Source organism: Myotis daubentonii, chromosome 15 (assembly GCF_963259705.1).
Source record: "Myotis daubentonii chromosome 15, mMyoDau2.1, whole genome shotgun sequence".
NCBI lineage: Eukaryota > Metazoa > Chordata > Mammalia > Chiroptera > Vespertilionidae > Myotis > Myotis daubentonii.
The window spans coordinates 55,160,012-55,183,092 of NC_081854.1; the positions used below are offsets into that span (position 1 = coordinate 55,160,012).

Below are 23,081 nucleotides of genomic sequence, written 5' to 3' on the forward strand. Positions count from 1 at the left end.
CTGACCAGAGGCCTTTCGTGCCCACAGAATCTATAATCTTGCCCATTTTCTCTCATGGCACCCTATTCTCTTCCTTTATTGAATCACACAAGTTGTAATTTTACACTTTTTTAAAAAATCCTCACCCAAGGATATTTTTCCATTGATTTTTAGAGAGTGGAAGGGAAGGAAGAGGGAGAGCGAGCGAAACACCAATGTGGGAGAGACACATCAACTGGTTGTCTCCTGGGTGGGGAAAGACCCTGCAGCTAACCAAAATGGTATGTGCCCTTGACCGAAATGGACCCATGACCCTTCAGTGCCAGGGCCGACGACGCTCTAACCACTGAGTCAAACTGGCCAGGGCTACCTTAATTTACTTGTTCATTATATATTTCTACCATTACACTGTAGATTCTACACAGGTAGGGTTCACTTAAAATAAATGTTACATTATATAATAGTAAATTGATTAATAAAGGGGCATGGATATGAATGACCTGGAGTTCAGAGAAGAAATTATAGCTGAAAGTAGCTTCCCCTCCTCTAAGTCTCCTATTTGTCACTTGATCAGCTTTTTAAGGGAGCGAAAATGTTAAAAGCCAAAGATTGGCATCTGAAGAGATATATGGACACTGGGGAGATAAAGTGATTTTTATTATAACCTTTTACAGCAATAGAATAGAGGGAATGTCAGAACGTTGTACATGTCAAATAAATGAGACAAATAATATGCTATAATCTCGTGGGAAGGAGAAATCCTATGGGTTACAATGACAAGAGATGATTTTATTTATAAAGTAGAATTTGACCTGAGTATTTCCAGGTGAGGTGGAATGTAGGAGAGTGAAGTCCAAACAAGAAAGTAAACAGAAACACAAAGTGTTAGATAATAACTCTAAATCTGCAATGTGACAACTTGCATTTACAAAGTAAAACATCTATCAGGTAAGAAATCTGTATTGAAATCAAAACAGCAATGAGGTACCATCTCACACCTGTCAGACTGGCTATCATCAACAAATCAACAAACGACAAGTGCTGGAGAGGATGTGGAGAAAAAGGAACACTTGTGCACTGCTGGTGGGAATGCAGACTGGTGCAGCCACTATGGAAGACAGTATGGAGTTTCCTTAAAAAACTGAAAATGGAACTCCCATTTGACCCTGTGATCCCACTTCTAGGAATATATCCCAAGAAACCAGAAACACCAATCAGAAAGGATATATGCACCCCTATGTTCATAGCAGCACAATTCACCATAGCTAAGATCTGGAAACAGCCTAAGTGCCCATCAGTAGATGAATGGATTAGAAAACTGTGGTACATCTACACGATGGAATACTATGCTGCTGTAAAAAGGAAGGAACTCTTACCATTTGCAACAGCATGGATGGAACTGGAGAGCATTATGCTAAGTGAAATAAGCCAGTCAATAAAGGAAAAATACCACATGATCTCACTCATTCATGGACAATAGAGACCATTATAAACTTTTGAACAATAATAGATACAGAGGCAGAGCTGCCTCAAACAGATGGTCAAACTGCAGCGGGAAGGCCGGGGAGGGTTGGGGGGCAGGAGGTAGGGGGGTAAGAGATCAACTAAAGGACTTGTATGCATGCATATAAGCATAACCAATGGACATAAGACACTGGGTGATAGGGGAGGCTAGGGGACTGTCTAGGGCGGGGGGATAAAATAGATACATATGTAATACCCTTTGTAATACTTTAAGCAATTAAAAAAAAAAAAAGAATAGAAAAAAAAAAGAAAAAAAAAAAAGAAATCTGTATTGTGTTAAGACATGTTAATCATGTTAAGACCACAACAGCTACAAAACATTTAAAAGGTTGCAATACAATCATTCTATCTCCCCAGTGTTCATAAATCTCTTTGGATTTCAATCTCTGGCTTTTAAAGTTTTTCAAACACTTATGACAATATGCTCTAATAAATTAGTTTTCATAATTCATGTTCACTCTGGCCATGTCAAGTTTCCACATTCTTACCTATGTTCTTTATTCTCTACACTGATACCTGATGAAATACTCCCAGTAGATCTATTAATTTCAGTCATATTTTTCCTTTATAGAGTCTGACCTCTCCAGGATTTCACCTTTTCTTCTCTGTCAAAGTATTTAGTTGACTTCTTCTTCTATTACGTTTACATCAGTGATTAACACATCTAACCCTTTAGAATATCTTGAAGTGTTCACATGTGCCAAAGTTTTTATTTTACAACAGATAGAAGCTTTATATAGATTCTTCTAAATCTGTAATGCCCTTGCAGTGTATACATTAAGCCCCTCCCTTCAGTTCTATCTGTTTCCATAGGTGAAGTGCCAAAGTCTAGTTAAAGCCTTATAGAAGGCATTCAGTTACCTTAGATAGGGGGTTTGGATTTTAAAGTTTCTAAAGATACTTAAGATTTCATTCATCTCATCTTGTCATGGGCTTTTTCCTCTGACAACACTGTTTTCTGTCTTTACTCCTACCTGCTGACTTGTGATTCTTTTTAAAATGTTCTTTTCAGGTAAAGCCAACTACATATACTACTATTTGTTTCAAAACCTCTGCCTTTTCTTACACTTCAATCCAAACGTAATTTTTGTATTTCACAGGGCTGGTGTCATGGAATACTTAGAATCAGAGAATTGCAAAACTGGAGGAAAACAAAGGTTCACAGAGGTTAAGAAACTTGACTACAGCTGCAGTGTGGGGGCTGAGGGTGCACCACCCTGGTATGCACATTATTTAGAGCTGAAAACAAACCCAACACATTCAGTAAGAGTTTTTACTTCCTCCTTTCTTTCTTGTAAGTCAGACAGAAAAACCTCCAGGAAGGGAACCTTAAGGTAAAGAAAGCCCTTAGCATATTCACTTTAGCACGTATGAATTAAGTAGATAGGAAAGAGGCACTCCAAAATCTGTTCACTGGATTCCCCTCTGTCCCATTGTCTTGAGTTGCCTAGAAAGAATGTGTTTGCCACTTTCCGGGCTACCTGTGAATTGCCCATTTCCTCTTTGAAATTCCCAGCCGCTTCCCCCCTTTCTCCTTTGTCCAAAATGACTACCCATCTTACTTGCCTCACTGTCTTTGGAAACATTCATGCTTATGTGACTTTCTCAGGGGCTCTCGCTCACACCTGATTTTCTGATGTTAACCTGCTCTCTTTGGTTTGAATTATTTGACCAGGCACAAGAACTCAAGGGGGTTAGGGGAAAGTTTCCCCAGCCCAGACAAAAGCTCATCAAGTGACAAAGTCCTGATTCTCTCCGATCAGACCTCCTTCCAAGCCAAGAAGGCTTGGCTGGTTACACCAGCAATGTTCCTCTCCCCAATGCTATTTTTCCTCGGTCCTTAGGACATCATCTTTTTCTAGTTAATCAATCACAAGGTGTTTTTTTGTTTGTTTGACTCTACCAACAGCCACTCCCCTAAAACTTTTCAAGAACGACAAAATTACCAGAATGAAATCTGGGAAGCTACCTCCCCCTCCACCCCAGCATCACTTGTCGATATCACATGGTCTGTGTTTTATAGGAAACGTCCCAAAACTAAGACTCACCAATACTTTGTAGTCCACTATATAGCAATTTAATGTGAAGTGTCAAAGCCATAGAAGCAGGAAAAAAAAAAAAGTCTTGGAAGACAGAAACACACAGGCTTAACTTGCTTGGAGCAATAGGTATTTCTCATTCAACAAATATTTATCAGTGATCCATCCCATGGAAGGCGCCTCCTGCTTGCTATTAGCAAAAAGTCCCATTTAAATTCAAGTTCTGCAAATCCAACGTAAGAGAAACAGTATGTTCAGCCTTCTGTGTCGCAAACACACACACACACACACACACACACACACACACACACACACACTCCTCCCTCCGCAATGTGGAATCCTCCTGAAGTTCACCTTCTACACATTCATGTGTTTGCAGAACTAGTGGTTCTTTTTGAAAAATACTCCCAACAACCAACCACGCACAGCGTTGAGTAACATCATACAAGACAAACCCTCTTTCCTATGCAAGATCAGAGCTGCTTAGGCAGAACTGGCGACCTGAAATCGGGAGGAAAAGGTGGAAAGTGGCATGCAAAACTTGGAAAAACTACATTTGTGGCAGTGATTTTTATTAACGAAGAGAAACTTTATTCCATGGGGGGGGGGGGGGTGGATCAAAGTCACATGAGTGTCAAATCCCAGACTTCCAAGGAAGTAACTGTGTAACACTGTTCAATATCAACCATTTTTTTTTAAAAAAAAAGTTCTTGTGTACTTTGTTCTGAAAAGTTTTATTTTTCTCTAAAAGGGAAAAAAAAAAAAAGGCAAAACAAAACCGAAAAAAAAAAAAAAAAAAAAAGGAACAGACACCACTGAGCTGGCGACGGCGACATGCCCGCTAGACAGACACCCGGGCGCTCCGGGTCGTGCGCGGCTCCGGGAAGGGGTGTCCGCGAGGCGGGCCAGGAGCCGCCCGGCCCGGCCCGGCCCGACCCGGAGCCCCAGGGCGCGGCGGGGTGCGGGCCCCTTGGCGGACGTGCGGGGGCCCCCGGGGCGGAGGACCGCAGGGAGCACAGGGAGGTCGATCCCCCGGGGGCCGGGCCTGGGAGCGCGCGGGGGGCGCCCCGGGCGCGGGGACACCGGGCGCTCGCGCGGGACGCCCTGTCATGAGTCACGGAGGCGAGGAGGCCGGCGGGCGGGGGAGGGCGGAGGCTGCAGGATGGAGGAAAGCCCGGCGCGGCGATCGGGAGGGGCGCGGGCCGCCGGGGAGGCCCCGACCGCACGCGGGGCGGGGAAGGGGAGCCCTGCCCACCCGGCCCTCGCCTCCTCCCCACGCAACAGGCGCGGCGGCGGCGGCCGGGTCCCGACCCCGGGGGCTGCGGGCGGCGGCGGGGCGGGGGCAGCAGCCCGCAGCCATGACAGGCGCGGGGCGGGCCGCGGGCGGGCTGGGCCGCACGTGCGGGCAGCGCCCCCTCCCCGGCCTCCCGGCGCGCCCGCCGCTCCCCGGGCGCGGGCCCCTCCGCGCCGGCGGCGCGGTCCCGACCCACCGCCCTCCCAGCCCGGCCGAGCGGCGGCGGCACATCCTCTCCGCCGCCCGCCGGCTCTCGGGCTTCGCCATGACGGAGGCGCCCCCGCCGCCCCCCGCCTCGACCGAGACTGACACGCGCGGCTGGCCGGGCGGGGGCGGCCTCCGGCGACCACCCGGCTGACAGAACCCGCCCCCGCCTCTCCCCACCAGTTGAGCGGCGGCCGCTGCCCCGCAGAGCCCCCCGGCTCCCTCTCCTCGCCCGGGGCGGCGGGTGGCAGCGACGGGCGGCGGCGGCACTTACCGGCGGCGCGGCCAGGCCCCCCTGTCAGCGCGGGGCCGGGAGGGAGCGGAGGGAGGAGTGAGGGCGCCGCCTCCCCCGCGCCGCCACGCGCCCTCCTGATTGGCCCGGTGCACTCCCCCAGCGCGACCCCACCAGCCCCTGCGAGCGGCGCTCCGGCAGCACCCGGCCTCATTTGCATATTTGTGCCCGCGCCGCTGATTGGCCGGCGCTCCGAGGGGCGGCCGTGACCGCTGCGGCGGCCGCCGGCGCTCCAGTCGCGTCGGGCGCCCGGGCGGGGAGGATCCCCTCCGCTGCTCCCCTCCTGCCCCGGCGCGGCCGGACCCGGGGCGGAGGGCGGCGGGAGGCGGGGTCGCCGCCCCGCTCCAACATGGCCCCGCTGCGCCGCCGACCCAATCGCCGGAGCGGTTACTCCCGAAGCCCCGGCGGCCTCGGGGCGGGGAAGCGTGGGGGCCGGGCGCCCTCTGGCCGGAGCGCGGGGCAGTGCAGCGGCCCGGGCTCCCCTCGCCGCCCCGCCGTGGCCGCCACGTCAGGCCGCGCCCTCGCGGCGGCCTCTCCCCTTGCCCGCGGCCCCGCCGCCACGTCAGGCCCGGCGGGCACGCCCCGGCCAGTGGCGGGGTCGGCGCCGAGATCACTCACACGCTGCGCATCTTCGCGCCGGCCCGTGCCCGCCGGGGAGCCACGAGGGAGCCCAGAGCCTCTCTTGATCCGGCGGCCGTGGATCCGGCCCCACGTTGTCCTTTCGCCCCGGGATCCCCAGTGACACGCCTGGGCCGTGCAACGGGGAGTGAGGACGGTGCCGCCGCGACCGTGCCGCGTTCAGCCCACGTGCCCAGCACCTGCCGTGCACGGGCTTGCAGGCGCCAGGCTGCGGGGGGCGCAGCCCCCAGTCCCGACCTGGAGACGGCGTGCAGCTCAAGTGCTGCAGAGGCGGCGCCCACACCTCGTCTTCCCGACCTTCCGGGAATTAAATTAAATTGCACTGCTCCGAAGGCAGAGAAAGATCGAACGAAAAGGGGGAAAGAAAAGGAAAAACAAAAAGGAAAGGGCGACACTGGTCTAGGAGTAGGGGGCGCCCTGGAAAGTCACTTTCCTATCCAGGCGTGGGGACACCCGAGCTCCTTCTCCCTCTGTCCCTCATCAGCTGAGTGACCCACATCCAATCACAACGTGTCCCAGGGCCTCGGGCTTTCCCTTCCGTGAAAGGAAGAGGCAGGACGATTTTTCTAAAAGCCTTCCAGCCCTGAAATGCTTTGGGGCTGTCGTTCAGGCCCCGGAGCTGGCTTTCACACCCCATTAAAACTTGAAAGTCCATATTAGCATGAGAGAGGCACACACACACAACAATAATGGAAGGTGGAGGCCTGCCATCAGCCCACCTGAAGTTTGTTTGCAGCAGTTGACCAGTTGGATATTGAACTTGCGCCCTGCAGGGGACCGAAATCTCCTAAATTTCAGTCTCCACCGAGAGCCCACAGCAGGTTCACTGCCGGTTTAGGCCGGACCCGCATGGGATGGCTGCCGTCTACAGTGTGAGTTGCCAAGTCCCTTCATTCTTCCCGTTCCCCATGAAGGCCCTCCAGAGGAGATGACACAAAACTCTCTGTCCCGGAGACAAGAGAAAGGGCTGGGAGAGAAGTCACAATTACAGCTCTGATCTCCCCTCGAGCGTACTTAGTAACAACCACAATCCAGGGTAAGAATGCACAGAAACACAGCTCCCTACACCACTGATTTAAATACCGTTTCCCTTTGCAGATGGAACCTGTAGGGTCAAATGGAAGACCAGCCACATCTCATTCGCCTTCCCCCCCGCAGAGCAGAAGCTGTCCTGCAGAAATGAAATCTTGTAGCTACTCTACAGTATGTAGGTCTATTTGTCCCCCGTAATAAGTGGCCTCTAGAATGCTGTATCTTCATCATTTTCAACTTATGTCTAGTGTTTTTTGGGTTGGTTTTTTTTTGTGTGTGTGTGTGGCTTTTTCATCACTACTGGGCTGACACTTCATTTTTCTACTAACAATCATATATATATATATGTATGTATTTTTTCTATTCTATGAACTTAGATACAGATAAACTTTTATTAGATTAGCCTCTCAGGTTTTAACTAAAGGTTTTCTGTGGGGTTCTCCTGTGGGTGAAGTACTAGAGTTTTTGTGAGACCTATTTTGACTGCTCAGCGACTGGTTTTCACTTATTTCTTAAATCTTCATGGTACTCCTGGTAACTGGGGCGTCTGGATATGCACTCTCTTGAGAAGCTATTGCAAAGGATGGCTCTAAATCCCAGAATTTACAGGGATTTGACATATAAACTGATAAGAATCAACACCATCAACATCAAAATCTAGCACCACTGACCTAATTTTCCATCAGGCAGTGGAATGTCCACAGCCAGGCGGTGGCAATGCTCTCCAGGTCCCCAAGAAGCCTGAGAAAGGGATATTTTTCCCCCCAATGCATAGATGAAGAGTTGTCCCACATTGTGCCCTGGTTACACAACCATTCAGTGGCAGAGATGGGGATTCAAACTTAGAACTGCTGGGACCTAAAGCCTGTAATTCTTAACCGTTATACCAAAATCTTCCCTTCAACCTTAGCTTCCAATTCCAAGTTTATCAAGGAACCTGTTAGTAATTGATTTGGCACCTTGTAAAGGAAACTCCCTGTATAGGCATTTTGATTGAGGTCACCAAAAATAGGAATAGCATTTTGCCAGTTTGAGGAATATTGTTACTTGTTTACTTTGGGGGGAAAACTAGTATCATCAAGATCCTAATACTATAAAACAAAGGATTAGACCCTCGGTGAGACCTGCAGAAGTGATGCCCACATAATGGTCAAAATAACCTTAAGGAAGGAGAATGTTGGAGGACTCACACTTCATGACTTCAAAACTTACTACAGTAACCAAGAGAGTGTGGTACTGGCATAAGGTTAGACATACAGATCACTGGAATAGAATTGAGAGTCCAGAAATAAACCTTTAATTTATGGTCAACTGACTTTCAGCAAGTGTGCCAAGACATTTAAATCGAGAAAGACAACTGGATATACAAATGCTAGAGAATGAAGTTGGATTTCTACCACACAACATACACCATAAATCAGAAGGGATCATACACTTAAGCATAAGAGGTAAAAGTACAACAAAACTCTAAGAAAAAAAAATAGGAGTAAATCTTCAGGATCTTGGGGTAGGCAACGGTTTCTTATGTGTGACACCATATAAGAAAATGTGAATGAAGTGGACTTCGTTAAAATTAAAAACTTTTACTCAAGCAACCAAAGGAAAAAAGAAAACCAGATACATTGAACATCAAAACAGAAAACCTTTTGTGCTTCGAAAGACACCATTAAAAAAGTGCAAAGGCCCTGGCTGGTTTGGCTCAGTGGATAGAGTGTTGACCCATGGACTGAAGGGTCCCAGATTTGATTCTGCCAAGTAGGTTGCAGGCTCGATCCCTGGCCCTGGTCAGGGCACATGCAGGAGACAACCAATCGATGCACCTCTCTCACCTCGATGTTTCTCTCTGTCTCTCCCCCTCCCTTCCATTCTCTCCAAAAATCAATGGGAAAATATCCTCGAGTGAAGATTAACAAAAATTAAAAAAAAAAAAAAGTGCAAAGAAAGACAACCACAGAATGACAGCCAATATTGGCCAATCCTGTATTTGCTAAGGGCCTGGGAATTCAGTGGAGCACATGGGTCTTGTTTAGAACAGGAGAGAAGGGTATCACTAGAAAGCTCTTTAGCCTTTCTTTTCAGGCTCTTGTTCAAGCAAATAGTAAAGAGAGCTGGGGACGCTTTCATCTTAAAGCATCTCCAAGATCATTTAAAAGCACGTTCAAGCACTGTTTCAGACCTAGAGGCTGCGACGATAACAGCCGCCGGAGGATGTGCTCAGCCGGGCGGCCCTTGCTCAGACGCTTCCTCTTAGGCCTGTCTCATCAGGGACCGGACTTCGAGCCTGGAAGTGTTATCTAGTTGTATCCCCTGCTTTTAGTCAGGAATGTACTTCAAAGCACGATCCCCCTTGACAGTTCAAATCTCCCACGGGTCCGCTTTTGTAAACAGTGGCGTGTCCTAATCTTAAAAGGTCTTGGGGAGAAAAAAGAGGTTTTGCTGTTCACCGTGATAAGACAGACATCCTCGAGCATCTCGTTCCCTCTCTGTGTGCCTCTCTGCTTCTCTTTGTGTCCCGCAAGCACTCCTGGGGAGGTCCCATCTCAATCCAGTCTGGAGGGATCAAATGTATGAAAGGCAGCTGGTATGTAAAGAATATGTTCATTCACAAATATTTAAAGGGTGTCTGTGATACATTAGGTAAAGTGTGAGGTTCTGGGAATACAACAATGAACAAGACAGACAGGGTCCTTTGGCCTCGTGGCAAATTATTTTGTGAAATAAGCACCCACTAATTAATTACTTTTATTAACTTTGATTAATAACCTTAATTTGGCCCTGACTGGTTTGGCTCAGTGGATAGAGTGTCGGCCTGTGGACTGAAGGGTCCCAGGTTCTATTCTGGTCAAGGGCACATGCCCAGGTTATGGGCTCGATCCCCAGTGCGGGGCATGCAGGAGACAGCCGATCCATGATTCTATCTCATCATTGATGTTTCTATCTCTTTCTCCCTTCCTTTCCCTTCTTCTCTGAAATCAATTTTTTTAAAAAAAGCATAAAAATATAACCTTAATTTGCAGGTATTTTAATTAAGGTTAAAAAACCATCTATACTGCACTGGCCGGCTGGCTCAGTTGGTTGGAGTGTCATCCTGTACACCAAAAGGTTTCAGGTTCAATTCCCAGTCAGGGCACATACCTAGGTTACAGGTTTGATCCCTGGTCTGGGTAAGTAGTAGAAGCAAGCGATTGATGTTTCTCTCTCACATCTATGTTTCTCTCTCTCTCTCTCTCTCTCTCTCTCTCTCTCTCTCTCTCATCAATAAACATATCCTCGGGGGAAGATTAAATAAATAAATTTTAAAAAATATCTACACTATATAGCCTAGGAACTGATGGAGACTATAGACGTGTATTTTCTAATCAACTGGTTTGTTTTATTAAAGGCATTATGGGCCTCTTATTTTAAGAAGAAACCCATCCTGGTGCAATTTAAATCCATCTTGTCTTGTTTAAGCTTCAAAAAGGAGAAAATTGCACCAGGTTTCCCCTGAATGTTTCTTGACTTGTTTTTTTCCTCATTAGTTATAGGCAGGACTATAATTTGGTCACCATCTTTCCATGACTCCACTGCCCAGGTTTCACACTCCTACTTATGTCTTGGGAAGACCTTGTAAAACTCACAGATTATTGTTAGGAGTAAAACAAATCCTTTAGCAACTAGTATATATAATAACGGGGTGAGTATTTGTCTTGCTTGATATGGACTGCTGAAGAAGGACTATCTTTTTTATGGAGATCATGTTTGATTTTTTTAATGTCTTTATTTATTTTAGAGAGAGGAAGGGATAGGGAGAGAGAGATAGAAACATCAATAATGAGAGGGAATCATTGATCAACTGCCTCCTGCACATCCTACACTGGGATTTGAGCCTGAAACCCGGGCATGCGCCCTTGACTGGGAATCACACCATGACCTCCTGGTTCATGGGTGGATGCTCCACCACTAAGCCACACCAGTGGGCTGGAGATCATCTTTTAAAGCACTTCAATTTCATTAGGACATAGAGGCCGGATGCATGAAATTCGTGCAAGGGGCTTGGCCCCTGCAGTTGCGGCTTCGTCCGGATGGTCGTCCAGAAGGACGCCTGGTCTAATTAGCATATTATGCTTTTATTATTATAGATATCATCTCTTATTTAAAAGCATTTGGGAATTGCCCTGGCTGGTGTTGCCCAGTGATTAAAGTATTGGACGGCACACCGAAAGGTCACAGGTTCAATCCCGGCCTGGGTAGGGGCGAGTGTGGGAGGCAACTGAACGAATTGATCAATGTGTGTCTCTCTCACATCGATGTTTCTCTCTCTTTCTCTCTCCCCCTCCTTTCCACTCTCTCTAAAAATCAATGGAAAAAATATCCTGGGGTGAGGATTAACAACAACAACAACAAAGGAATAACCATAATCATGGTAGAAGACTTTAAAAATAAATAAATAAAATAAAAGCATTTGGGGATTACTGGAGTGCTTGGACATTTGGGCTGAGAAAGCAAACTAATTATAGTTTTTTTCTTTGCATGAACTCCCTGGTTTGTTTCACAGAGGATGCGTAACAATGTGCCAAACCAGGAAAATTAATTCCAGGCTATAGGATTGGGGGAAAAAAAAGTTTTTAAAATTTAAGAGCAGATGGACCTTAGGAAGTTTTGCTGCAAATAAGTCAGCATAGCTTTGCTTCTCTGGTTGCCATTCGATGATAAGCAGTTAGTAACTTTGCACAATTTAAGTAGAAGCCTTTTGTGAAAACAAGGAAGGGAAGGAGCTGGGTCTACGTTTCTGAAAACAAGAAAATCATAGAAATATTTAGGTCTCCGACTGGCACAGATCTGATTTCTCCAACATTATGGATATTTGATGAACATCCACCTTCCAGAAAGTTTGGCTTGGCAGGGACCTCAAAAATAGCATGTCAGACACCTGAATGTCGTCCACCCTGACGCCGGCTCTGCCACACCCATAGGCTGTGTTCAAGTGATGGTTGGTAACAAGATAAAAGACTCGAGAATTGGGCCAAATCCTCTGCCTATCAAATATGTAATTGATTCCCCCACCTTAACGTGGTTTATCTCAGTGTCATGTAGGACCTCCTCACCTTTCCTTGTGGCCAGCAATTTTGGCTAATCTTGTGGGCCCCCTTGGTCCTGTGCGGGGTGGCTACTTCCCTGTCTTCCCTTTTCAGAGTGAACGCTGTCTGGCAAGACCACGCTGAGCAATTTGTGTCAACTCTACGAGATGGCAGGCTCCCGCCGGCTCACCCTCTGCCCCTCCTATTTCTAGACAAACGAAAGCGACGGCAGGGTTTTCTGTTCCTCAAACGCACACCACCGTCTTGTCTGCAGACCTGTTCGCCTTCCGTGCCTGCTGCCTTGTCGCTGGCTTCTGCGGATCTTGCAGAAATGGCTGCTCAGAGAGGCCTTCCTTGACCCGTAATTACTGTTTATTTCCTTCTTCACACGTATCACGGGCCTGTTTGTGTGTCATTATTTGTCTCCGCCCACTAGGAAGAAAACATCTGGAGGCACGGACAGGCTCAGCCTTGATCCTGGAAGTACCCCCAGCCCCCAGCACACAGGTGCTCCCTACAGGTGTATCTTACACTGACTGCGCTGTTCACCCCCCACACCTGCAATGTTCTGGCAGAAAGAACTGCGGTCATTTGGGGTTACCCCATCGGGTTTCGTACAAGACACTTGGAAGCCTCCATCACAGGTTCTCAAACCTGACTGCGTATTAGAATCACCTGGGAAACTTAAACAATCACCTTTGCTCAGCCCGGATGGTGTGGCTCAGCAAACAGGTAAAGCAATTTCCTTTGTGGCAGGGGAAGCTCAGCTCAGCCACGTGCCTAAGTAACATGGAAAAGCCCATTTATTCATTCCCAAAAGTCTGTTTCCTCCCCAGACCTAACGTTCTTTCATTTCCCGCTGGCGATGTCCAGGCCAGGAAAGGGACTACTTAAATGCAGAGACCCTAATCCATCCAGATCAGGGCAACCAACTTGAATAACTACGGAGTTAACAAGTTTCCACTCAAGGTTGTCAATAGTGAAGAGGGTCTGGAAAGTTGCGAGTTGAAAGTGGTTTTGCAGTGGATGGTAGGACAACCTCCTACAGGAGAATTGAGGCCTCCTAACATCTCAAGGCTAGAAGCAAGCTCAGAGGCGGCCTGGTAAGGGAAAGGCTGGGACAGGGTTAGAATCCGATGTGGTCCGGGTAAGTCTTCAACCTCGCCTCGCCTTACTTTCCTTACGTATTAGTAAAATAAAGACAAAAGGATCTCCTTTCCGGGGTTAATAGTCTGAAGTTTACACATGAAAAATATAAAGTCAGCACATATGAGGTTATCAATAAATTATAACCAATTTGAAAAAGTCAGTTGAGCGATTTTCAGATTTGTTCGCGTGAGAAGTTGCAGATCACAGCGAAATGTGAATACAATTTCTCAAAGCATATGGGCCAGGAAAGGTTTTTAAGTATCGAATATGACTACAGTGTATTGTATACGAGCACTATGATATCACGAAAAGAACACATCTGTTCACCAAAACAAAGAAAGAACACTGCCCCCCCCCACCCCACCCCCCGCAACAAGCTATTGAACTGGTTCATGTGTCGGAATCTTCCCATAATATTTGCTGGCTACTTGTTGATTTGATTTATGTCTGAGGTTGGAACCAGCTGCCATTCTAACCAGACAAGCATCCATAGGCCAGGACAGAAAAGAACTATTCAGATTAGTTGCTGGTTTCCTAGCATCTGCAAACCTTTACAATAATGCTAGAGCTGATAAATGAATGCAATAATTTGGAAACTTTTTTGAAGTGGGCAAATTCTTTCTTAAAAAATATATATATACATATATATATATATGCAAAGAATAAAATATTTACATATATATTTGTAAATATATATATATATATATATATATATATATATATATATATATATATAATTGTTTTAAGAAAGAATTTGCCCCTGGCCTGCACCCTCTCACAATCTGGGACCCCTTGGGGGATGTCGGACTGCTGGTTTCGGCCCGGTTCCTGCAGGCCAGGCTGAGGGACCCCGCCGGTGCACGAATCCATGCACTGGGCCTCTAGTATGCATATGAGATCTTTGGTTAATCTATTCCTCCCCTCCTCCCTTCCCTCTGAGATTCATCAGTCTGTTCCATGTTTCCATGTCTGTGCATTGAACATCTGCCCCCTGTGGTCAGTGCACATCATAGCTACCGGTCAAACGGTTGCTTAGGCTTTTATATATATATATATAGATGTTTTTGCATTGTTGGGGTGTTTTTTTTTGTTTTTTTTTTTTTGCAGAAGTTCAAGATCTAAAACAAACAAACAAAAAAAGCAGAAGCCCCAAAGAAAAAAACAGAATGAAAGGCTGAGCTCCCTTTCTGTAAGCCCTGGATCCCACTCTGCCTCACCCCTCGAAAGTATCTGGGAAATTTGAAAACCTGAAGTCCAGTCCCTCATTCTGCAGATGAGGAAGTTAAATCCTGAAGGGCTGAGGGCTGGACATGAGCTTGCCCAGTGAGCATGTGAGACAACCAGCCAGGCCTGTGATTTCTCTGCTCAGCATTTTCTCCCACTCCCCCAGGACTACACACATGTTGCTATTTTTTTTCCAGAATAACCCATGGGTTAAATACAGGAGGCAGAACCTTGGCAAAGGGGTCAACTTGGCAGCGGCCAACTCCCTAAAATATTTACCTCCTCAAACTGACAGGTTGACCAGATGTCCGTCCTTGGCCTACCTTTCCTGTCATGTTCCACGAGGAACCGATTACCTGCTCATATCGGAAATCATAAACTGGCCTTCACAATGGATCTGACTGTCTTGAAGTAGTTGCAAAATTTAAAAACCAGAAGATTTTGCCTTAAAAATTTGGATTTCTAGCTCCGGTTGGAAAGTGAGAAATTCTAGCAACATTGAACTCTCGTACGCAATACGTACCAATCTCAGGAGAGGAGGAGAGGCAGGCACCCTCCAGTTTATCACAGTCCCCACCAGCTCCCACCAGCTGTGTCCACTACTGTGTGTGTGTGTGTGTGTGTGTGTGTGTGTGTGTGTGTGTGTAGTGTGACTGTTGCATCTTTAGATTAAAAACCTTTCCGCTTTCCCTCTGAGCTAACAGTGCTGGAGTTGAGGTCTTCATCTGCGATGTGTCCCGGTGAATACCTGCCCCACGACCACCTTTGAAAGAGAAGCAGAGGCTGTGCCTGGCTCTGCCTTGCCCTGTCCTTCCAGACAGCTGTTCATTGTGTGCTTGTTGTTGCTGCTGGTGGTATTTACACCTTTCTACTATGGTTCTTTGAATTCCTCAAACAGGACCCCAGGGGAAGTCTGATTTATTTCCCAAAGGCAAACACTCTGAAGCCTGAACTGTGGCTCAACGGTTCTCTCACCTGGCACCAAGGTCAGAACACACACATTGACTAATGGGTCCCGGATCGGTTTAGATTCGTGGTGCCAACGCCGTGTGCTACGTGCCCTGAACTGACTGGCCAACCCGCCGAGCAGAGAACAGGAGAACGCCGAGAAACAGCCAGACCATTTCAGCACCAAAAAGTAACCTGTTCAGGAAAGTGCTCTTCACCATCGTGACCAGAAATATCACCAGTGCAAACCGTAAGACCCAGGGTATGGAGGCCTCGGCGACCAGCCCCCAGAGCAAAGGACTGTGTCACAGAGACAAGGAATGACCCACCTTCTTAGCACCTGAATAGTAGAATCTCAATGCTGGTCTCTATTAAAAGCTGCCAACTCTCCTATCGAATAACACACATAACAAGCTTATTCCCTAGAGTTCTGTCAGTCGTGACAAAAGTTGAGCAACAACCTAAGTGACCATCTTGGAGGCCTGGTTAATCAAATTATGGAACACACATACTACGAAATACAATAACATCATTTTTAAAGATCTAAATTACAATTATGTCACATGAAAAAACCAAGGTGCAAAATGATAGAGTATGCTACCATAAACAGGGAGGGGGGGGGGGAGGAAAATAAGCACACACACATACAACTACTTTTTCTTGTATACATGTGAAATATCCCTGAAAGGTAGCATGTGAAATTGAATCACTGGCTTATTCTAAAAAACAAAGGGCACTTGATAATGGGGAATGGGGTTTTTTTTTGGGGGGGGGAATGCCTCACTGTATATCCTTTGGAATTTTGAACTAAACAACTGTAATTCCTATTCAAATAAATACAAATAATATTTTTAAAGAGAAACAAAATTAAATGAGAGTTTTTAAAAAATTAATTAAGCCCTTCGCCACCTACGGGGTATAGAAAAGAGAGTCCCTTGGGACGTTCTCGCACCATTTCTGTAATTTTGAAAAATTTTTTCAAAACAAGAAGATCATTTATATATATATTTTTAAAATATATTTTATTGATTTTTTACAGAGAGGAAGGGAGAGGGATAGAGAGTCAGAAACATCAATGAGAGAGAAACATCGATCAGCCGCCTCCTGCACATCCCCCACTGAGGATGTGCCCGAAACCCAGGTACATGCCCTTGACCGGAATCGAACCTGGGACCTTTTAGTCCGCAGGCCGACACTCCATCCACTGAGCCAAACCGGTTTCGGCAAGAAGATCATTTAAAAAAAAGAAAGAGCCCTGGCCGGTGTGGCTCAGTTGGTTGGGTGTCATCCCGTACACCAAAAGGTTGCCAGTTCAATTCCAGGTCAGGGCACATGCCCAGGTTTCCAGCTCGATCCCCAGAAGGGGGCATGCAGGAGGCAGCCCATCCATGTTTCCCTGTTACATCAATGTTCCTCTCCCCCCCACTCTCTCCTTCTCTTTCTAAAACTCAATTTAAAAACAAGAAACTTCTGCTCTGGGCTAATGAGTTGGATGCCTCCAGTAGAGGCTGTGCAGGAAGAGGAGACGCCAAAGGCAATTTGCTTGCTTCGGATGAAGTCTAATGCTGCCTTGAGAGCTGAGGGGGAGTGGAAATCCTTTCTTCGCTCCCATCACAAAATGGGTTTCCGATGCTGGCAATGCAGTTTCTTTTCTTTTTCTTTTTATTGACTTCAGATAGGAAGGGGGAGATAGAAACATCAATGATGAGAGAGAATCATTGATCGTTTGCCTCCTGCACGCCCCCTACTGGGGATCGAGCCCACAACCCAACCATGTGCCCTGGACTGGAATAGAACCTGGGACCCTTTAGCCCGAAGGCCTCTCTATCCACTGAGCCAAACCAGTCATTTCTGAGTGCGCCATCAGAGCAGGCACAGCCTCCTCCAACAGGAAGTGGCCAGCTCTCCCTCGTGCTCCTTACATACATGGGGAGCAAAGAAAATGTCACAGTTCACCGTTTCCTCCAGGCTTCGGCGACCGAGCCGGTAAAATGATAACCATGGAGGAAAGGACTAAAATGCGGGCGTGGTTTAGATTTTGGAAAAAATTCTCTTGGCCAACCCCTGGGAAGAGGGGCAGCTCCTGGAGGACTCATCACCAAGTGTTTCCTCTGCGTGGGCCCGGCAGGAGTCAAAGGTCAGCCAGGTGGTTTAGCGAGGATGGATGCTTGCGTGAGAAGACAGAGAAGCAGCCTGTGTGTGTCAGTCCTGACGCTCCCTCAACACTTATCAAATCATCATCTTCTTCTTTTTTTTGAAGCCTGAGTAGCCTCCCCTATACAACAGAACCATAAATGCGGCCTCACCTACCCTCCTGGGCTGGAGGGTGTGCATGAATACACACCCCCAGAGGCAGCCTCCTCTATGTGTGGGACTTTCAACCAATAAAATAATCTTCTCAGGTAGGAAGGCAGCGGGACCTAACAATCTACAGAAAAGGATATCTTAGATCAGGGATGGCGAACCTTTTGAGCTCGGCGTGTCAGCATTTTGAAAAACCCTAACTTAACTCTGGTGCCGTGTCACATATCGAAATTTTTTGATCTTGGCAACCATAGTAAAACAAAGACTTATATTTTTGATATTTATTTTATATATTTAAATGCCATTTAACAAAGAAAAATCAACCAAAAAAAATGAGTTCGCGTGTCACCTCTGACACGCGTGCCATAGGTTCGCCATCACTGTCTTAGAGTCATGCCTAATGATATATAATGAATATAATACTTGCATTTTTTAAAAATATATTTCTTATTGATTTCAGAAAGGAAGCGAGGAGAGAGATAGAAACATCAATGATGAGAGGGAATCATGGATCGGCTGCCTCCTACATCCCCCTGACTGGGCATCCAGCCCTCAACAGGAATCCAACCGTGACCTCCTGGTTCATGGGTCGACACTCAACCACTGAGCCAGGCCGGCCGGGCTACACACATTGCCGGATGGAATGCACAGGCCATCTGATGTAGGGTGGCTTTATGGAAATCCCGGAGACAGGCTGGGGACCAAAGCTTCTAGTGACTTGCCAAGGACACAGAGCTCCTAACTGGTAAAGCGAGGCCTGGAAGGCGGAGGCCTAGTTCGGAGCCCAGAGTCATGCAACGGAACGCGATCTTCAGGTAACAGCGCGGCTTACAGGCTGGGGGCCCTCGGATGAGGCTGAGCCTCTGACTGCGAACAGATTCTCCCTTTTGATTCTCGTTCCCACAGCACATCCAGAGGGCACAGGCTGCACGGGCAGCCAGTGCAGAGAACTCACAGAAGCACAGGCAGAGGCCATGCTGGGGCCACTGTGGGGATGGGGAACTTGCTTCTTGGGGCGGGGGAAGGGACGAGTTGATCTAGCTTTATGCCAGGATTTGCACCGCGGTTTCTCGCCTCTCCCCTGCCCCTGGCAGCAACCTCCCCCAGCCGGGAGCCAGGGCTGCATCTGCCCTTCACCACTGTCCCCGGCAGCCTGCTCTGCTCTGTCAGGGCCTGGCACGGAGCCGCTGAGCCCGGAGCAGGAGGGGGAGTGTGGGGGGGCGGGGAGCGCGTGGCGCCCAGTGGCTGTCAGCCTTCCCAGCTGACTCCACTCGCCGCCCCTCCCTCCCCCCCGCCCCGCACACAGCCTCCAGCCTCCCAACTTTCCATTTCCAGGCCTGTCTGGGGTGGTTCTCGGAAAGGGAGCGCCTCCTCCCACCTCCCGGGGTGCCAGGTCTGCAGCCCGGGGCGGCGGGCAGCGCCACTTGGGCACGGTGCCCGCTGGCCTGGCGGGCCCTGGCTTTCAGGACCATTCAGCCGGCCGGGCGGTAATGGAGAGTTCGGAATGTAGGTCAAGGTGCTCTCGGCAGGGCCCAGGGGAGGATCACCTGACCGGGAGGTTGGTGAGTCAGCGGGAAGGGAAGGGGTGGGAGCCGGAATCTCCGGGCCCACAGCGCCTGGAGGAGGAGGAGGAGGAGGAGGTCAAGTAGTCACTGTCTGGCTGACGGTCAAGGGAAGGAGCTGCTGGAGACGGAAGGAAGGAGGCAGTGACCTCGGGTGACCTCGCTCAGGTGGAGCACACAGGCACCCCAGGGCGGCTGGAGCCACGCCCAGGTCACACTGTCTCTGAGGCTGGAGAGACCTCATTCGCCGCCTCCGGGGCCACAGGGGGACATCCAATGGACAGATCGCTCATCACCCCATCCACCCAGCCCCCTCCCCCCAACAAAAATAAAGAAACCGAAGCCACTGGTGTATCCTACAAACACAGCCCTCCCCAATCGTCGAGACAATTCGGCTCCTCCTACCCCACCCCCAGCCCCCACCCCCCACCCCCAGTTAATTTCGAAGATGAAAATGACTAACCCATTTTATTCTACGTCTCCGCACGGCGGGGCCTCCTCTCCAGGGTGCGGCAGTGGCTGCAGTGGCTGGAACAGCAGCTGCTCGGGCTGAGCCTCACTTCCTCTGGCTCCAGCTGCAGGGTCTTTTCCAGGCCAAGCGGGGAGTTTCCCCGAACCTGAACCTCCGGGCCTGGCTCCCCACCTCCCCGCTGCTCACCAGCCCCTGTGGGTAGCGCTTCTGGGACTCCCTGGTTCCATGAGTCAGAGCCAGGCTGGAGACAGACAGCAGGCTGCCTTTATTAACCCAGCCTCCTGCCCCGCTCACCACAGAGGGAAGCTATAATTACTCATTTGGCCTGGCTCTGAGCACCGAGCCAGACAGACGCTAGACTGGAGGCATGGTACCCGATTCCTGCCTCTACCCAGTGCACCCCAGAATAACAGCCAGGGCCTGGTTGCGTGGCTCAGTGGTTGAGCGTCGACCTGTGAACTAGGAGGTCATGGTTAGATTCCAGGTCAGGGCACACAGACCCAGCTGCAGGCTCGATCGCCAGAGGGGGAGAGGGGGGCGTACAGGAGGCAGCTGACCCATGATTCTCTCATCATTGATGCTTCTCTCTCGCCCTCTCCCTTTTTTCTCTGGAATCAATAAAAATATATTTATTACCAAAATAATAAGAATAATAACATCCAGGGACTCAGGCCTGTTACACACGTCAGATGTTTTGCCTAGGTCATGGGGTGTGTTGGACCCGGACACCGATGTAGATCCTAATAAAACTGCTCTGTGAACACAGCTGCCAGGAGTGTTTGCTCTGTTTTGTTTTGAAATGTCTCCTGCCTCATGGCCCGCCTTATCAGAGGCAGGCTGCTCATTGTTGACGTTGGTGTGGAAGAGATAAAGGAAAAGGCAAAAAAAAACACATTGTCCTGGATTTAAACTGTTTCACACTTCAGGCATACAGACACAAAACCTCGCTTCCCGCAGACATGTTTGAAACCTGAAACTTGGAAAAAATAGTTGGCTTCAAAATGAAAAATAAAACCACAAAATTAAAATCATACAGTCGGTCTTCATTAACTGTTCAATTTCATATTCACTGGTTCATTTTCTCCCTTCCTTCCTCCCTCCCTCCCACCCTCCTTCTCTCCCTCCCTCCCATCCATCCTTCCTTCCTTCCTTCCTTCCTTCCTTCCTTCCTTCCTTCCTTCCTTCCTTCCTTCCTGAAAGCATACATTTATTCCATTCATTCAACAAATACTTGTTGAGCTGCTTCTTTGTGTCAGCCACAGTTTTAGGCACGAGGAGTACCTAAGTGCTAAACCAATTAAAGACACAGACATAACGAAGCAGGCACATATTCCTGCCTCCTGAGTCATTAATAGACACAATGATAAGTAAATGATACGGTATGTTAGAAATAAGTGTGATCAGAGAAAAAATAGAGCCGGGTTAAGGGAATTGTTGGTAAAGAAGAAATGCATCAACATCTCTCGACACTGGAGAGCAATTTGTAGGTAAGATTTCTCCCACAGTGGGAGCTCAGAAAAGTCTGTATAATGATTACTAGCACATTCTAAGCAATCATAAGTGAAATGAGTTACATTTGACTGGAGTAAAATTATAAAAACCCTCTAAGCTTTGTTTACAACCAAAATGTAGGTGCATTTTAAACATATTTGATAGACGATGGAAAGTGAAAGTGCTGTGGCCTTTGACCTTGCCCCCCAATGATGGGCAGGTAAAGGCACCTAAAAAAGATCGGTAAGGGCTTGGGGGTCAGGTGCCAGGGTTCAGATCCTGGCTGCCTCGTTTACCACATGCGTGATTCTGGGAAAGATACTTAATTTCAGTTCCCCATCATTTTTTGTTGTTGTTTTGTCTGGGAATTGAATCAGCAAACCTTCGGTGCATGGGATGACACCCAACCAACTGAGCCACACCAGCCAGGGCTCCCCATCTTTTAGATGGGGGTGATACAGAGCTTCCTTGTAGGGTTTCTGGAATGATTAAATGAGCTAATAAAAGTAATGATGGTAGTTAGCATAGGACCGGGCACTTAGTAAGCACTCAATAAATGTTACCTGTTGTGATTGTTGTTATGATGATGACAATGATGAGGTAACAAGCACTGTGTTGGGTACTGGGGACCCAGAGCTGAACAAGACCGGGACCTGGTCCCACTTGGATAGCCACTAAAAAGGAACAGACCAGCGCTGGCTGGGTAGCTCAGTTGGTTAGAGTGTCATTCCCATAGGCCAGGATTGCAGGTTCGATCCCCAGTCAGGGCACATACCAGAATCAACCAATGAATCCATTAAAAAGTGGAACAACAAATCCATGTTTCGCACTCTCTTTTTTTTAAAAGAATCAAATTTTTAAAAAAGGAACAGACCACAATGAGACAATGAGGCACTATTTAGTAACCTCACAGTTGGAAAAAAATTAAGAAATCTGATAATGCCAGGTGTTGTATATGCCAGGACCTGTGTATGTTTGTTGGAGGTGGGATTATAAATTCCTGCATCCACATTGTTCTCCAGGAGACCCGTGCAAGAATGCTCAGCTCAGCACATCCAAAATGGCAGAAAGCTGATCACGACTCAAATGTTCATTGCCAGGAGAATAAGTAAACACTTGTGGAACATACTAGAGAGAACTAGAATATCACGGTGAAAACAAATGGACCAGAACGCTATGCTACGGAATGGATTAAGGTCACCAATATAAGAGTATAAGAAAAAGGTATATTCCAGAAGGCGACAGACAGCAGAACATTCTCTTAAGGTAAAAACAACAAAATCTAAACACTATGCCTTTCAGGAAAATATGTTAAATACAATTATTATTATTATTTTTTTTTAGAAAAGCAAAAGCATGTTAACTGGATTTTCACGATGGAGCGAGGGACGCCCTAGCTGGTTTTGCTCAGTGGATAGAGCGCCGGCCTGCAGACTGAAGGGTCCCAGGTTCAGTTCTGGTCAAGGGCACATGCCCGGGTTGTGGGCTCGATCCCCAGTGGGAGGAGGCAGCCAATCAATGATTCTCTCTTATCATTGATATTTCCATCTCCCTCCCACCTTCTCTCTCTCTCTCTTTCCCTTCCTCTCTAAAACCAATAATAATCATAAAAAAAAAAGATGCAGTAAGGGATGCCAATGGATGGGAAAGGCAGAGCCACGTGGGAAGAACTGCGTGGTAACAACAACAGAACAGCCAGATGCACGCTGAGCAAGGTCCAGCTGAAGGGGAAAGAATGTCATGAATCAAAGATGATGAGTCATCCTGTGTCCTTGGACGCGAGAAAAAGGAACGCAAAACTCTCCCCTTGGGACTGGCAGGAAACACACCTCGGAAGGGCGTGGGCATGTCAGGAGAGAGGGTGGAGA

General features: G+C 47.9%; 1 protein-coding gene across 11 annotated transcripts in view; it reads right to left on the minus strand.

Annotated features, from left to right (window-relative positions):
- The window catches only part of CHD9 (chromodomain helicase DNA binding protein 9), a 159,808-nt gene that overhangs the window by 106,729 nt on the left and 29,998 nt on the right, over nt 1-23,081 (minus strand). For 7 of the 11 annotated variants that reach the window (XM_059668047.1, XM_059668046.1, XM_059668044.1 and 4 more), the window contains exons 1-3: nt 5,315-5,528; nt 3,897-4,043; nt 3,552-3,765 (exon numbers count right to left, since the gene is read on the minus strand). The exons of 1 other annotated variant lie outside the window; for it this stretch is intronic. The gene's annotated coding sequence lies outside the window, so the exon portion shown is untranslated. Of the gene's footprint in view, nt 1-3,551; nt 3,766-3,896; nt 4,044-5,314; nt 5,529-19,713; nt 20,141-23,081 lie in introns of those variants that run through there. 3 more of the 11 variants (XM_059668039.1, XM_059668040.1, XM_059668038.1) reach the window with 3 other exon arrangements.